The sequence below is a fragment of the Taudactylus pleione genome, unplaced genomic scaffold, assembly GCF_031769625.1.
Source record: "Taudactylus pleione unplaced genomic scaffold, aTauple2 ptg003192l, whole genome shotgun sequence".
NCBI classification, from domain to species: domain Eukaryota; kingdom Metazoa; phylum Chordata; class Amphibia; order Anura; family Myobatrachidae; genus Taudactylus; species Taudactylus pleione.
The window spans coordinates 908-16,153 of record NW_028287548.1 but is presented as its reverse complement, the minus strand read 5'-3'; the positions used below and the strand labels follow the sequence as shown (position 1 = coordinate 16,153).

Here is a 15,246-nt window from a genome sequence, read left to right as displayed (position 1 = left end):
CAGGCTTGCTGGCAGCTGCACTCACCGTGCGGTACTTTGGGCTGCCGGCTGGCTCTCTTCGTGTCTGGTGCTCACAACCTAAGAGACCGAGGGCCTGATTGAGAGACGGACGCAACGCAGAGGTTACGCAGTGGAGAGCGGTTATTGGTGGTCTGCGCAAGCGTCTTGAGTCCCGCTGCGCACGGGTGAAATGTACTAGTTAGTGTGTTACATGCTTAAGTAGAAAAGGCCAGAGAAACATCGGTCCCGGAACCGATGCTTAGGCCCAAACAATGTTTTGTGAGCAATGCTAAAACCATGGGTCTAGTAGTACTAGCAACGTTCCCTTTCAATGTCCAATCCCCGGGGCAAAGAAGGGAGGGGGTGGACACATCCAGCAAAGCTTCAGAGTTGACACCAGCACAGCAGACACACAGACGCTTTCAAACAAAACCAAGCTGATTTTTACCAGAGATGATCAGGGGAAAGCGCGAACGCAGTCCCCCACTACCACAAATTATGCAGTCGAGTTTCCCGCATTTGGGGAAATCGCAGGGGTCAGCACACCCGGAGTGCAATGGATGAGCCTCGCCCTGGGAGAACCACCTTCGTGATCATGGTATCTCCCCTGCCAGGTAAGTATGAGTTGGACTAGGGCTGGGGAGGCCCGCTGCTCGGGCACACCCCCGTCAACTGAAGGAGGTTTACCTGGGGAGCATGCGCGAAGCGAACTCTCAGCTGAGGTCAACAACTGCAGGGAGGCCACATCTCTTCACCTGGAAGGGTGCCTTGTTGCTGAAGCACCCCCAAACTACATACGCACAAACTAGTGCAAGCATTCCCAGGGCACACTGCAGCAGACGGATTTGCATACGGTGATGTCATCCAAGCAGTCGGCCAAAGCTGGCTGCGAGCCTCGTCGGCGTATGAAAGGAAAAGGACAGGAAACAGGAAAAGTGCCGGGGGCGCGGGGCACGGCGGGCTTTCACGGGTGCCGTCTGGATGACTCCCAAGTCCGCCCTGCGTGGGGATCAAGGTGGGCAGCCACAGCACTTGAAGCACTCAGGCTGATTTCTTGCAGCAGCTGGACCGTGCAACAGCTCCAGGCCTGCTTTGCAAAGCAAGTGAAACAAGTGTGGGTCCTGCACCGCCCTCTATTGGTGGGATTACGCAAAGAACGCTGGAATGGCACAACAGCAAGGAAGCATGCAGCAAGCACACACAGGAGGAGAGGTCAGGACAGAGCGCGGCGCTGAGGGAAAGGTGGAAGCGCAGTTTACAGGGCGCAGGGGCCAAGTAGGGAGGGGAATCATTTGATGTTTCGCCGGAACCATCGGTCAGGTGGTTCCGATGTTTGACGCTTAACCCCGCGATGGTGAGGGAGCATCCGATGCTCCCTCCCCATTGCTAGGCTTCCCCCTCAACGTTGTCTTTGTGTGGGGCGCCGTGCGGCTGCGCAGGCTTGCTGGCAGCTGCACTCACCGTGCGGTACTTTGGGCTGCCGGCTGGCTCTCTTCGTGTCTGGTGCTCACAACCTAAGAGACCGAGGGCCTGATTGAGAGACGGACGCAACGCAGAGGTTACGCAGTGGAGAGCGGTTATTGGTGGTCTGCGCAAGCGTCTTGAGTCCCGCTGCGCACGGGTGAAATGTACTAGTTAGTGTGTTACATGCTTAAGTAGAAAAGGCCAGAGAAACATCGGTCCCGGAACCGATGCTTAGGCCCAAACAATGTTTTGTGAGCAATGCTAAAACCATGGGTCTAGTAGTACTAGCAACGTTCCCTTTCAATGTCCAATCCCCGGGGCAAAGAAGGGAGGGGGTGGACACATCCAGCAAAGCTTCAGAGTTGACACCAGCACAGCAGACACACAGACGCTTTCAAACAAAACCAAGCTGATTTTTACCAGAGATGATCAGGGGAAAGCGCGAACGCAGTCCCCCACTACCACAAATTATGCAGTCGAGTTTCCCGCATTTGGGGAAATCGCAGGGGTCAGCACACCCGGAGTGCAATGGATGAGCCTCGCCCTGGGAGAACCACCTTCGTGATCATGGTATCTCCCCTGCCAGGTAAGTATGAGTTGGACTAGGGCTGGGGAGGCCCGCTGCTCGGGCACACCCCCGTCAACTGAAGGAGGTTTACCTGGGGAGCATGCGCGAAGCGAACTCTCAGCTGAGGTCAACAACTGCAGGGAGGCCACATCTCTTCACCTGGAAGGGTGCCTTGTTGCTGAAGCACCCCCAAACTACATACGCACAAACTAGTGCAAGCATTCCCAGGGCACACTGCAGCAGACGGATTTGCATACGGTGATGTCATCCAAGCAGTCGGCCAAAGCTGGCTGCGAGCCTCGTCGGCGTATGAAAGGAAAAGGACAGGAAACAGGAAAAGTGCCGGGGGCGCGGGGCACGGCGGGCTTTCACGGGTGCCGTCTGGATGACTCCCAAGTCCGCCCTGCGTGGGGATCAAGGTGGGCAGCCACAGCACTTGAAGCACTCAGGCTGATTTCTTGCAGCAGCTGGACCGTGCAACAGCTCCAGGCCTGCTTTGCAAAGCAAGTGAAACAAGTGTGGGTCCTGCACCGCCCTCTATTGGTGGGATTACGCAAAGAACGCTGGAATGGCACAACAGCAAGGAAGCATGCAGCAAGCACACACAGGAGGAGAGGTCAGGACAGAGCGCGGCGCTGAGGGAAAGGTGGAAGCGCAGTTTACAGGGCGCAGGGGCCAAGTAGGGAGGGGAATCATTTGATGTTTCGCCGGAACCATCGGTCAGGTGGTTCCGATGTTTGACGCTTAACCCCGCGATGGTGAGGGAGCATCCGATGCTCCCTCCCCATTGCTAGGCTTCCCCCTCAACGTTGTCTTTGTGTGGGGCGCCGTGCGGCTGCGCAGGCTTGCTGGCAGCTGCACTCACCGTGCGGTACTTTGGGCTGCCGGCTGGCTCTCTTCGTGTCTGGTGCTCACAACCTAAGAGACCGAGGGCCTGATTGAGAGACGGACGCAACGCAGAGGTTACGCAGTGGAGAGCGGTTATTGGTGGTCTGCGCAAGCGTCTTGAGTCCCGCTGCGCACGGGTGAAATGTACTAGTTAGTGTGTTACATGCTTAAGTAGAAAAGGCCAGAGAAACATCGGTCCCGGAACCGATGCTTAGGCCCAAACAATGTTTTGTGAGCAATGCTAAAACCATGGGGCTAGTAGTACTAGCAACGTTCCCTTTCAATGTCCAATCCCCGGGGCAAAGAAGGGAGGGGGTGGACACATCCAGCAAAGCTTCAGAGTTGACACCAGCACAGCAGACACACAGACGCTTTCAAACAAAACCAAGCTGATTTTTACCAGAGATGATCAGGGGAAAGCGCGAACGCAGTCCCCCACTACCACAAATTATGCAGTCGAGTTTCCCGCATTTGGGGAAATCGCAGGGGTCAGCACACCCGGAGTGCAATGGATGAGCCTCGCCCTGGGAGAACCACCTTCGTGATCATGGTATCTCCCCTGCCAGGTAAGTATGAGTTGGACTAGGGCTGGGGAGGCCCGCTGCTCGGGCACACCCCCGTCAACTGAAGGAGGTTTACCTGGGGAGCATGCGCGAAGCGAACTCTCAGCTGAGGTCAACAACTGCAGGGAGGCCACATCTCTTCACCTGGAAGGGTGCCTTGTTGCTGAAGCACCCCCAAACTACATACGCACAAACTAGTGCAAGCATTCCCAGGGCACACTGCAGCAGACGGATTTGCATACGGTGATGTCATCCAAGCAGTCGGCCAAAGCTGGCTGCGAGCCTCGTCGGCGTATGAAAGGAAAAGGACAGGAAACAGGAAAAGTGCCGGGGGCGCGGGGCACGGCGGGCTTTCACGGGTGCCGTCTGGATGACTCCCAAGTCCGCCCTGCGTGGGGATCAAGGTGGGCAGCCACAGCACTTGAAGCACTCAGGCTGATTTCTTGCAGCAGCTGGACCGTGCAACAGCTCCAGGCCTGCTTTGCAAAGCAAGTGAAACAAGTGTGGGTCCTGCACCGCCCTCTATTGGTGGGATTACGCAAAGAACGCTGGAATGGCACAACAGCAAGGAAGCATGCAGCAAGCACACACAGGAGGAGAGGTCAGGACAGAGCGCGGCGCTGAGGGAAAGGTGGAAGCGCAGTTTACAGGGCGCAGGGGCCAAGTAGGGAGGGGAATCATTTGATGTTTCGCCGGAACCATCGGTCAGGTGGTTCCGATGTTTGACGCTTAACCCCGCGATGGTGAGGGAGCATCCGATGCTCCCTCCCCATTGCTAGGCTTCCCCCTCAACGTTGTCTTTGTGTGGGGCGCCGTGCGGCTGCGCAGGCTTGCTGGCAGCTGCACTCACCGTGCGGTACTTTGGGCTGCCGGCTGGCTCTCTTCGTGTCTGGTGCTCACAACCTAAGAGACCGAGGGCCTGATTGAGAGACGGACGCAACGCAGAGGTTACGCAGTGGAGAGCGGTTATTGGTGGTCTGCGCAAGCGTCTTGAGTCCCGCTGCGCACGGGTGAAATGTACTAGTTAGTGTGTTACATGCTTAAGTAGAAAAGGCCAGAGAAACATCGGTCCCGGAACCGATGCTTAGGCCCAAACAATGTTTTGTGAGCAATGCTAAAACCATGGGGCTAGTAGTACTAGCAACGTTCCCTTTCAATGTCCAATCCCCGGGGCAAAGAAGGGAGGGGGTGGACACATCCAGCAAAGCTTCAGAGTTGACACCAGCACAGCAGACACACAGACGCTTTCAAACAAAACCAAGCTGATTTTTACCAGAGATGATCAGGGGAAAGCGCGAACGCAGTCCCCCACTACCACAAATTATGCAGTCGAGTTTCCCGCATTTGGGGAAATCGCAGGGGTCAGCACACCCGGAGTGCAATGGATGAGCCTCGCCCTGGGAGAACCACCTTCGTGATCATGGTATCTCCCCTGCCAGGTAAGTATGAGTTGGACTAGGGCTGGGGAGGCCCGCTGCTCGGGCACACCCCCGTCAACTGAAGGAGGTTTACCTGGGGAGCATGCGCGAAGCGAACTCTCAGCTGAGGTCAACAACTGCAGGGAGGCCACATCTCTTCACCTGGAAGGGTGCCTTGTTGCTGAAGCACCCCCAAACTACATACGCACAAACTAGTGCAAGCATTCCCAGGGCACACTGCAGCAGACGGATTTGCATACGGTGATGTCATCCAAGCAGTCGGCCAAAGCTGGCTGCGAGCCTCGTCGGCGTATGAAAGGAAAAGGACAGGAAACAGGAAAAGTGCCGGGGGCGCGGGGCACGGCGGGCTTTCACGGGTGCCGTCTGGATGACTCCCAAGTCCGCCCTGCGTGGGGATCAAGGTGGGCAGCCACAGCACTTGAAGCACTCAGGCTGATTTCTTGCAGCAGCTGGACCGTGCAACAGCTCCAGGCCTGCTTTGCAAAGCAAGTGAAACAAGTGTGGGTCCTGCACCGCCCTCTATTGGTGGGATTACGCAAAGAACGCTGGAATGGCACAACAGCAAGGAAGCATGCAGCAAGCACACACAGGAGGAGAGGTCAGGACAGAGCGCGGCGCTGAGGGAAAGGTGGAAGCGCAGTTTACAGGGCGCAGGGGCCAAGTAGGGAGGGGAATCATTTGATGTTTCGCCGGAACCATCGGTCAGGTGGTTCCGATGTTTGACGCTTAACCCCGCGATGGTGAGGGAGCATCCGATGCTCCCTCCCCATTGCTAGGCTTCCCCCTCAACGTTGTCTTTGTGTGGGGCGCCGTGCGGCTGCGCAGGCTTGCTGGCAGCTGCACTCACCGTGCGGTACTTTGGGCTGCCGGCTGGCTCTCTTCGTGTCTGGTGCTCACAACCTAAGAGACCGAGGGCCTGATTGAGAGACGGACGCAACGCAGAGGTTACGCAGTGGAGAGCGGTTATTGGTGGTCTGCGCAAGCGTCTTGAGTCCCGCTGCGCACGGGTGAAATGTACTAGTTAGTGTGTTACATGCTTAAGTAGAAAAGGCCAGAGAAACATCGGTCCCGGAACCGATGCTTAGGCCCAAACAATGTTTTGTGAGCAATGCTAAAACCATGGGGCTAGTAGTACTAGCAACGTTCCCTTTCAATGTCCAATCCCCGGGGCAAAGAAGGGAGGGGGTGGACACATCCAGCAAAGCTTCAGAGTTGACACCAGCACAGCAGACACACAGACGCTTTCAAACAAAACCAAGCTGATTTTTACCAGAGATGATCAGGGGAAAGCGCGAACGCAGTCCCCCACTACCACAAATTATGCAGTCGAGTTTCCCGCATTTGGGGAAATCGCAGGGGTCAGCACACCCGGAGTGCAATGGATGAGCCTCGCCCTGGGAGAACCACCTTCGTGATCATGGTATCTCCCCTGCCAGGTAAGTATGAGTTGGACTAGGGCTGGGGAGGCCCGCTGCTCGGGCACACCCCCGTCAACTGAAGGAGGTTTACCTGGGGAGCATGCGCGAAGCGAACTCTCAGCTGAGGTCAACAACTGCAGGGAGGCCACATCTCTTCACCTGGAAGGGTGCCTTGTTGCTGAAGCACCCCCAAACTACATACGCACAAACTAGTGCAAGCATTCCCAGGGCACACTGCAGCAGACGGATTTGCATACGGTGATGTCATCCAAGCAGTCGGCCAAAGCTGGCTGCGAGCCTCGTCGGCGTATGAAAGGAAAAGGACAGGAAACAGGAAAAGTGCCGGGGGCGCGGGGCACGGCGGGCTTTCACGGGTGCCGTCTGGATGACTCCCAAGTCCGCCCTGCGTGGGGATCAAGGTGGGCAGCCACAGCACTTGAAGCACTCAGGCTGATTTCTTGCAGCAGCTGGACCGTGCAACAGCTCCAGGCCTGCTTTGCAAAGCAAGTGAAACAAGTGTGGGTCCTGCACCGCCCTCTATTGGTGGGATTACGCAAAGAACGCTGGAATGGCACAACAGCAAGGAAGCATGCAGCAAGCACACACAGGAGGAGAGGTCAGGACAGAGCGCGGCGCTGAGGGAAAGGTGGAAGCGCAGTTTACAGGGCGCAGGGGCCAAGTAGGGAGGGGAATCATTTGATGTTTCGCCGGAACCATCGGTCAGGTGGTTCCGATGTTTGACGCTTAACCCCGCGATGGTGAGGGAGCATCCGATGCTCCCTCCCCATTGCTAGGCTTCCCCCTCAACGTTGTCTTTGTGTGGGGCGCCGTGCGGCTGCGCAGGCTTGCTGGCAGCTGCACTCACCGTGCGGTACTTTGGGCTGCCGGCTGGCTCTCTTCGTGTCTGGTGCTCACAACCTAAGAGACCGAGGGCCTGATTGAGAGACGGACGCAACGCAGAGGTTACGCAGTGGAGAGCGGTTATTGGTGGTCTGCGCAAGCGTCTTGAGTCCCGCTGCGCACGGGTGAAATGTACTAGTTAGTGTGTTACATGCTTAAGTAGAAAAGGCCAGAGAAACATCGGTCCCGGAACCGATGCTTAGGCCCAAACAATGTTTTGTGAGCAATGCTAAAACCATGGGGCTAGTAGTACTAGCAACGTTCCCTTTCAATGTCCAATCCCCGGGGCAAAGAAGGGAGGGGGTGGACACATCCAGCAAAGCTTCAGAGTTGACACCAGCACAGCAGACACACAGACGCTTTCAAACAAAACCAAGCTGATTTTTACCAGAGCTGATCAGGGGAAAGCGCGAACGCAGTCCCCCACTACCACAAATTATGCAGTCGAGTTTCCCGCATTTGGGGAAATCGCAGGGGTCAGCACACCCGGAGTGCAATGGATGAGCCTCGCCCTGGGAGAACCACCTTCGTGATCATGGTATCTCCCCTGCCAGGTAAGTATGAGTTGGACTAGGGCTGGGGAGGCCCGCTGCTCGGGCACACCCCCGTCAACTGAAGGAGGTTTACCTGGGGAGCATGCGCGAAGCGAACTCTCAGCTGAGGTCAACAACTGCAGGGAGGCCACATCTCTTCACCTGGAAGGGTGCCTTGTTGCTGAAGCACCCCCAAACTACATACGCACAAACTAGTGCAAGCATTCCCAGGGCACACTGCAGCAGACGGATTTGCATACGGTGATGTCATCCAAGCAGTCGGCCAAAGCTGGCTGCGAGCCTCGTCGGCGTATGAAAGGAAAAGGACAGGAAACAGGAAAAGTGCCGGGGGCGCGGGGCACGGCGGGCTTTCACGGGTGCCGTCTGGATGACTCCCAAGTCCGCCCTGCGTGGGGATCAAGGTGGGCAGCCACAGCACTTGAAGCACTCAGGCTGATTTCTTGCAGCAGCTGGACCGTGCAACAGCTCCAGGCCTGCTTTGCAAAGCAAGTGAAACAAGTGTGGGTCCTGCACCGCCCTCTATTGGTGGGATTACGCAAAGAACGCTGGAATGGCACAACAGCAAGGAAGCATGCAGCAAGCACACACAGGAGGAGAGGTCAGGACAGAGCGCGGCGCTGAGGGAAAGGTGGAAGCGCAGTTTACAGGGCGCAGGGGCCAAGTAGGGAGGGGAATCATTTGATGTTTCGCCGGAACCATCGGTCAGGTGGTTCCGATGTTTGACGCTTAACCCCGCGATGGTGAGGGAGCATCCGATGCTCCCTCCCCATTGCTAGGCTTCCCCCTCAACGTTGTCTTTGTGTGGGGCGCCGTGCGGCTGCGCAGGCTTGCTGGCAGCTGCACTCACCGTGCGGTACTTTGGGCTGCCGGCTGGCTCTCTTCGTGTCTGGTGCTCACAACCTAAGAGACCGAGGGCCTGATTGAGAGACGGACGCAACGCAGAGGTTACGCAGTGGAGAGCGGTTATTGGTGGTCTGCGCAAGCGTCTTGAGTCCCGCTGCGCACGGGTGAAATGTACTAGTTAGTGTGTTACATGCTTAAGTAGAAAAGGCCAGAGAAACATCGGTCCCGGAACCGATGCTTAGGCCCAAACAATGTTTTGTGAGCAATGCTAAAACCATGGGGCTAGTAGTACTAGCAACGTTCCCTTTCAATGTCCAATCCCCGGGGCAAAGAAGGGAGGGGGTGGACACATCCAGCAAAGCTTCAGAGTTGACACCAGCACAGCAGACACACAGACGCTTTCAAACAAAACCAAGCTGATTTTTACCAGAGATGATCAGGGGAAAGCGCGAACGCAGTCCCCCACTACCACAAATTATGCAGTCGAGTTTCCCGCATTTGGGGAAATCGCAGGGGTCAGCACACCCGGAGTGCAATGGATGAGCCTCGCCCTGGGAGAACCACCTTCGTGATCATGGTATCTCCCCTGCCAGGTAAGTATGAGTTGGACTAGGGCTGGGGAGGCCCGCTGCTCGGGCACACCCCCGTCAACTGAAGGAGGTTTACCTGGGGAGCATGCGCGAAGCGAACTCTCAGCTGAGGTCAACAACTGCAGGGAGGCCACATCTCTTCACCTGGAAGGGTGCCTTGTTGCTGAAGCACCCCCAAACTACATACGCACAAACTAGTGCAAGCATTCCCAGGGCACACTGCAGCAGACGGATTTGCATACGGTGATGTCATCCAAGCAGTCGGCCAAAGCTGGCTGCGAGCCTCGTCGGCGTATGAAAGGAAAAGGACAGGAAACAGGAAAAGTGCCGGGGGCGCGGGGCACGGCGGGCTTTCACGGGTGCCGTCTGGATGACTCCCAAGTCCGCCCTGCGTGGGGATCAAGGTGGGCAGCCACAGCACTTGAAGCACTCAGGCTGATTTCTTGCAGCAGCTGGACCGTGCAACAGCTCCAGGCCTGCTTTGCAAAGCAAGTGAAACAAGTGTGGGTCCTGCACCGCCCTCTATTGGTGGGATTACGCAAAGAACGCTGGAATGGCACAACAGCAAGGAAGCATGCAGCAAGCACACACAGGAGGAGAGGTCAGGACAGAGCGCGGCGCTGAGGGAAAGGTGGAAGCGCAGTTTACAGGGCGCAGGGGCCAGGTAGGGAGGGGAATCATTTGATGTTTCGCCGGAACCATCGGTCAGGTGGTTCCGATGTTTGACGCTTAACCCCGCGATGGTGAGGGAGCATCCGATGCTCCCTCCCCATTGCTAGGCTTCCCCCTCAACGTTGTCTTTGTGTGGGGCGCCGTGCGGCTGCGCAGGCTTGCTGGCAGCTGCACTCACCGTGCGGTACTTTGGGCTGCCGGCTGGCTCTCTTCGTGTCTGGTGCTCACAACCTAAGAGACCGAGGGCCTGATTGAGAGACGGACGCAACGCAGAGGTTACGCAGTGGAGAGCGGTTATTGGTGGTCTGCGCAAGCGTCTTGAGTCCCGCTGCGCACGGGTGAAATGTACTAGTTAGTGTGTTACATGCTTAAGTAGAAAAGGCCAGAGAAACATCGGTCCCGGAACCGATGCTTAGGCCCAAACAATGTTTTGTGAGCAATGCTAAAACCATGGGGCTAGTAGTACTAGCAACGTTCCCTTTCAATGTCCAATCCCCGGGGCAAAGAAGGGAGGGGGTGGACACATCCAGCAAAGCTTCAGAGTTGACACCAGCACAGCAGACACACAGACGCTTTCAAACAAAACCAAGCTGATTTTTACCAGAGATGATCAGGGGAAAGCGCGAACGCAGTCCCCCACTACCACAAATTATGCAGTCGAGTTTCCCGCATTTGGGGAAATCGCAGGGGTCAGCACACCCGGAGTGCAATGGATGAGCCTCGCCCTGGGAGAACCACCTTCGTGATCATGGTATCTCCCCTGCCAGGTAAGTATGAGTTGGACTAGGGCTGGGGAGGCCCGCTGCTCGGGCACACCCCCGTCAACTGAAGGAGGTTTACCTGGGGAGCATGCGCGAAGCGAACTCTCAGCTGAGGTCAACAACTGCAGGGAGGCCACATCTCTTCACCTGGAAGGGTGCCTTGTTGCTGAAGCACCCCCAAACTACATACGCACAAACTAGTGCAAGCATTCCCAGGGCACACTGCAGCAGACGGATTTGCATACGGTGATGTCATCCAAGCAGTCGGCCAAAGCTGGCTGCGAGCCTCGTCGGCGTATGAAAGGAAAAGGACAGGAAACAGGAAAAGTGCCGGGGGCGCGGGGCACGGCGGGCTTTCACGGGTGCCGTCTGGATGACTCCCAAGTCCGCCCTGCGTGGGGATCAAGGTGGGCAGCCACAGCACTTGAAGCACTCAGGCTGATTTCTTGCAGCAGCTGGACCGTGCAACAGCTCCAGGCCTGCTTTGCAAAGCAAGTGAAACAAGTGTGGGTCCTGCACCGCCCTCTATTGGTGGGATTACGCAAAGAACGCTGGAATGGCACAACAGCAAGGAAGCATGCAGCAAGCACACACAGGAGGAGAGGTCAGGACAGAGCGCGGCGCTGAGGGAAAGGTGGAAGCGCAGTTTACAGGGCGCAGGGGCCAGGTAGGGAGGGGAATCATTTGATGTTTCGCCGGAACCATCGGTCAGGTGGTTCCGATGTTTGACGCTTAACCCCGCGATGGTGAGGGAGCATCCGATGCTCCCTCCCCATTGCTAGGCTTCCCCCTCAACGTTGTCTTTGTGTGGGGCGCCGTGCGGCTGCGCAGGCTTGCTGGCAGCTGCACTCACCGTGCGGTACTTTGGGCTGCCGGCTGGCTCTCTTCGTGTCTGGTGCTCACAACCTAAGAGACCGAGGGCCTGATTGAGAGACGGACGCAACGCAGAGGTTACGCAGTGGAGAGCGGTTATTGGTGGTCTGCGCAAGCGTCTTGAGTCCCGCTGCGCACGGGTGAAATGTACTAGTTAGTGTGTTACATGCTTAAGTAGAAAAGGCCAGAGAAACATCGGTCCCGGAACCGATGCTTAGGCCCAAACAATGTTTTGTGAGCAATGCTAAAACCATGGGGCTAGTAGTACTAGCAACGTTCCCTTTCAATGTCCAATCCCCGGGGCAAAGAAGGGAGGGGGTGGACACATCCAGCAAAGCTTCAGAGTTGACACCAGCACAGCAGACACACAGACGCTTTCAAACAAAACCAAGCTGATTTTTACCAGAGATGATCAGGGGAAAGCGCGAACGCAGTCCCCCACTACCACAAATTATGCAGTCGAGTTTCCCGCATTTGGGGAAATCGCAGGGGTCAGCACACCCGGAGTGCAATGGATGAGCCTCGCCCTGGGAGAACCACCTTCGTGATCATGGTATCTCCCCTGCCAGGTAAGTATGAGTTGGACTAGGGCTGGGGAGGCCCGCTGCTCGGGCACACCCCCGTCAACTGAAGGAGGTTTACCTGGGGAGCATGCGCGAAGCGAACTCTCAGCTGAGGTCAACAACTGCAGGGAGGCCACATCTCTTCACCTGGAAGGGTGCCTTGTTGCTGAAGCACCCCCAAACTACATACGCACAAACTAGTGCAAGCATTCCCAGGGCACACTGCAGCAGACGGATTTGCATACGGTGATGTCATCCAAGCAGTCGGCCAAAGCTGGCTGCGAGCCTCGTCGGCGTATGAAAGGAAAAGGACAGGAAACAGGAAAAGTGCCGGGGGCGCGGGGCACGGCGGGCTTTCACGGGTGCCGTCTGGATGACTCCCAAGTCCGCCCTGCGTGGGGATCAAGGTGGGCAGCCACAGCACTTGAAGCACTCAGGCTGATTTCTTGCAGCAGCTGGACCGTGCAACAGCTCCAGGCCTGCTTTGCAAAGCAAGTGAAACAAGTGTGGGTCCTGCACCGCCCTCTATTGGTGGGATTACGCAAAGAACGCTGGAATGGCACAACAGCAAGGAAGCATGCAGCAAGCACACACAGGAGGAGAGGTCAGGACAGAGCGCGGCGCTGAGGGAAAGGTGGAAGCGCAGTTTACAGGGCGCAGGGGCCAAGTAGGGAGGGGAATCATTTGATGTTTCGCCGGAACCATCGGTCAGGTGGTTCCGATGTTTGACGCTTAACCCCGCGATGGTGAGGGAGCATCCGATGCTCCCTCCCCATTGCTAGGCTTCCCCCTCAACGTTGTCTTTGTGTGGGGCGCCGTGCGGCTGCGCAGGCTTGCTGGCAGCTGCACTCACCGTGCGGTACTTTGGGCTGCCGGCTGGCTCTCTTCGTGTCTGGTGCTCACAACCTAAGAGACCGAGGGCCTGATTGAGAGACGGACGCAACGCAGAGGTTACGCAGTGGAGAGCGGTTATTGGTGGTCTGCGCAAGCGTCTTGAGTCCCGCTGCGCACGGGTGAAATGTACTAGTTAGTGTGTTACATGCTTAAGTAGAAAAGGCCAGAGAAACATCGGTCCCGGAACCGATGCTTAGGCCCAAACAATGTTTTGTGAGCAATGCTAAAACCATGGGGCTAGTAGTACTAGCAACGTTCCCTTTCAATGTCCAATCCCCGGGGCAAAGAAGGGAGGGGGTGGACACATCCAGCAAAGCTTCAGAGTTGACACCAGCACAGCAGACACACAGACGCTTTCAAACAAAACCAAGCTGATTTTTACCAGAGATGATCAGGGGAAAGCGCGAACGCAGTCCCCCACTACCACAAATTATGCAGTCGAGTTTCCCGCATTTGGGGAAATCGCAGGGGTCAGCACACCCGGAGTGCAATGGATGAGCCTCGCCCTGGGAGAACCACCTTCGTGATCATGGTATCTCCCCTGCCAGGTAAGTATGAGTTGGACTAGGGCTGGGGAGGCCCGCTGCTCGGGCACACCCCCGTCAACTGAAGGAGGTTTACCTGGGGAGCATGCGCGAAGCGAACTCTCAGCTGAGGTCAACAACTGCAGGGAGGCCACATCTCTTCACCTGGAAGGGTGCCTTGTTGCTGAAGCACCCCCAAACTACATACGCACAAACTAGTGCAAGCATTCCCAGGGCACACTGCAGCAGACGGATTTGCATACGGTGATGTCATCCAAGCAGTCGGCCAAAGCTGGCTGCGAGCCTCGTCGGCGTATGAAAGGAAAAGGACAGGAAACAGGAAAAGTGCCGGGGGCGCGGGGCACGGCGGGCTTTCACGGGTGCCGTCTGGATGACTCCCAAGTCCGCCCTGCGTGGGGATCAAGGTGGGCAGCCACAGCACTTGAAGCACTCAGGCTGATTTCTTGCAGCAGCTGGACCGTGCAACAGCTCCAGGCCTGCTTTGCAAAGCAAGTGAAACAAGTGTGGGTCCTGCACCGCCCTCTATTGGTGGGATTACGCAAAGAACGCTGGAATGGCACAACAGCAAGGAAGCATGCAGCAAGCACACACAGGAGGAGAGGTCAGGACAGAGCGCGGCGCTGAGGGAAAGGTGGAAGCGCAGTTTACAGGGCGCAGGGGCCAAGTAGGGAGGGGAATCATTTGATGTTTCGCCGGAACCATCGGTCAGGTGGTTCCGATGTTTGACGCTTAACCCCGCGATGGTGAGGGAGCATCCGATGCTCCCTCCCCATTGCTAGGCTTCCCCCTCAACGTTGTCTTTGTGTGGGGCGCCGTGCGGCTGCGCAGGCTTGCTGGCAGCTGCACTCACCGTGCGGTACTTTGGGCTGCCGGCTGGCTCTCTTCGTGTCTGGTGCTCACAACCTAAGAGACCGAGGGCCTGATTGAGAGACGGACGCAACGCAGAGGTTACGCAGTGGAGAGCGGTTATTGGTGGTCTGCGCAAGCGTCTTGAGTCCCGCTGCGCACGGGTGAAATGTACTAGTTAGTGTGTTACATGCTTAAGTAGAAAAGGCCAGAGAAACATCGGTCCCGGAACCGATGCTTAGGCCCAAACAATGTTTTGTGAGCAATGCTAAAACCATGGGGCTAGTAGTACTAGCAACGTTCCCTTTCAATGTCCAATCCCCGGGGCAAAGAAGGGAGGGGGTGGACACATCCAGCAAAGCTTCAGAGTTGACACCAGCACAGCAGACACACAGACGCTTTCAAACAAAACCAAGCTGATTTTTACCAGAGATGATCAGGGGAAAGCGCGAACGCAGTCCCCCACTACCACAAATTATGCAGTCGAGTTTCCCGCATTTGGGGAAATCGCAGGGGTCAGCACACCCGGAGTGCAATGGATGAGCCTCGCCCTGGGAGAACCACCTTCGTGATCATGGTATCTCCCCTGCCAGGTAAGTATGAGTTGGACTAGGGCTGGGGAGGCCCGCTGCTCGGGCACACCCCCGTCAACTGAAGGAGGTTTACCTGGGGAGCATGCGCGAAGCGAACTCTCAGCTGAGGTCAACAACTGCAGGGAGGCCACATCTCTTCACCTGGAAGGGTGCCTTGTTGCTGAAGCACCCCCAAACTACATACGCACAAACTAGTGCAAGCATTCCCAGGGCACACTGCAGCAGACGGATTTGCATACGGTGATGTCATCCAAGCAGTCGGCCAAAGCTGG

At 56.7% G+C, this 15,246-nt stretch overlaps 11 non-coding genes across 11 annotated transcripts; all 11 read right to left on the bottom strand.

The window, feature by feature from the left end:
• Positions 1 to 458: 458 nt before the first annotated feature.
• Positions 459 to 622, bottom strand: LOC148430793 (U1 spliceosomal RNA). The gene has a single exon (XR_015877339.1). It is a non-coding gene; the product is annotated as a U1 spliceosomal RNA (small nuclear RNA).
• A 1,272-nt stretch (positions 623 to 1,894) lies between these two features.
• On the bottom strand, positions 1,895 to 2,058 carry LOC148430792 (U1 spliceosomal RNA). The gene has a single exon (XR_015877338.1). It is a non-coding gene; the product is annotated as a U1 spliceosomal RNA (small nuclear RNA).
• A 1,272-nt stretch (positions 2,059 to 3,330) lies between these two features.
• Positions 3,331 to 3,494, bottom strand: LOC148430791 (U1 spliceosomal RNA). The gene has a single exon (XR_015877337.1). It is a non-coding gene; the product is annotated as a U1 spliceosomal RNA (small nuclear RNA).
• A 1,272-nt stretch (positions 3,495 to 4,766) lies between these two features.
• On the bottom strand, positions 4,767 to 4,930 carry LOC148430790 (U1 spliceosomal RNA). The gene has a single exon (XR_015877336.1). It is a non-coding gene; the product is annotated as a U1 spliceosomal RNA (small nuclear RNA).
• A 1,272-nt stretch (positions 4,931 to 6,202) lies between these two features.
• Positions 6,203 to 6,366, bottom strand: LOC148430789 (U1 spliceosomal RNA). Its single transcript, XR_015877335.1, has one exon. It is a non-coding gene; the product is annotated as a U1 spliceosomal RNA (small nuclear RNA).
• Positions 6,367 to 7,638: 1,272 nt separating this feature from the next.
• On the bottom strand, positions 7,639 to 7,802 carry LOC148430788 (U1 spliceosomal RNA). Its single transcript, XR_015877334.1, has one exon. It is a non-coding gene; the product is annotated as a U1 spliceosomal RNA (small nuclear RNA).
• Positions 7,803 to 9,074: 1,272 nt separating this feature from the next.
• On the bottom strand, positions 9,075 to 9,238 carry LOC148430787 (U1 spliceosomal RNA). Its single transcript, XR_015877333.1, has one exon. It is a non-coding gene; the product is annotated as a U1 spliceosomal RNA (small nuclear RNA).
• A 1,272-nt stretch (positions 9,239 to 10,510) lies between these two features.
• Positions 10,511 to 10,674, bottom strand: LOC148430786 (U1 spliceosomal RNA). The gene has a single exon (XR_015877332.1). It is a non-coding gene; the product is annotated as a U1 spliceosomal RNA (small nuclear RNA).
• A 1,272-nt stretch (positions 10,675 to 11,946) lies between these two features.
• LOC148430785 (U1 spliceosomal RNA) lies at positions 11,947 to 12,110 on the bottom strand. Its single transcript, XR_015877351.1, has one exon. It is a non-coding gene; the product is annotated as a U1 spliceosomal RNA (small nuclear RNA).
• A 1,272-nt stretch (positions 12,111 to 13,382) lies between these two features.
• On the bottom strand, positions 13,383 to 13,546 carry LOC148430784 (U1 spliceosomal RNA). Its single transcript, XR_015877350.1, has one exon. It is a non-coding gene; the product is annotated as a U1 spliceosomal RNA (small nuclear RNA).
• A 1,272-nt stretch (positions 13,547 to 14,818) lies between these two features.
• Positions 14,819 to 14,982, bottom strand: LOC148430783 (U1 spliceosomal RNA). Its single transcript, XR_015877349.1, has one exon. It is a non-coding gene; the product is annotated as a U1 spliceosomal RNA (small nuclear RNA).
• Positions 14,983 to 15,246: the final 264 nt, after the last annotated feature.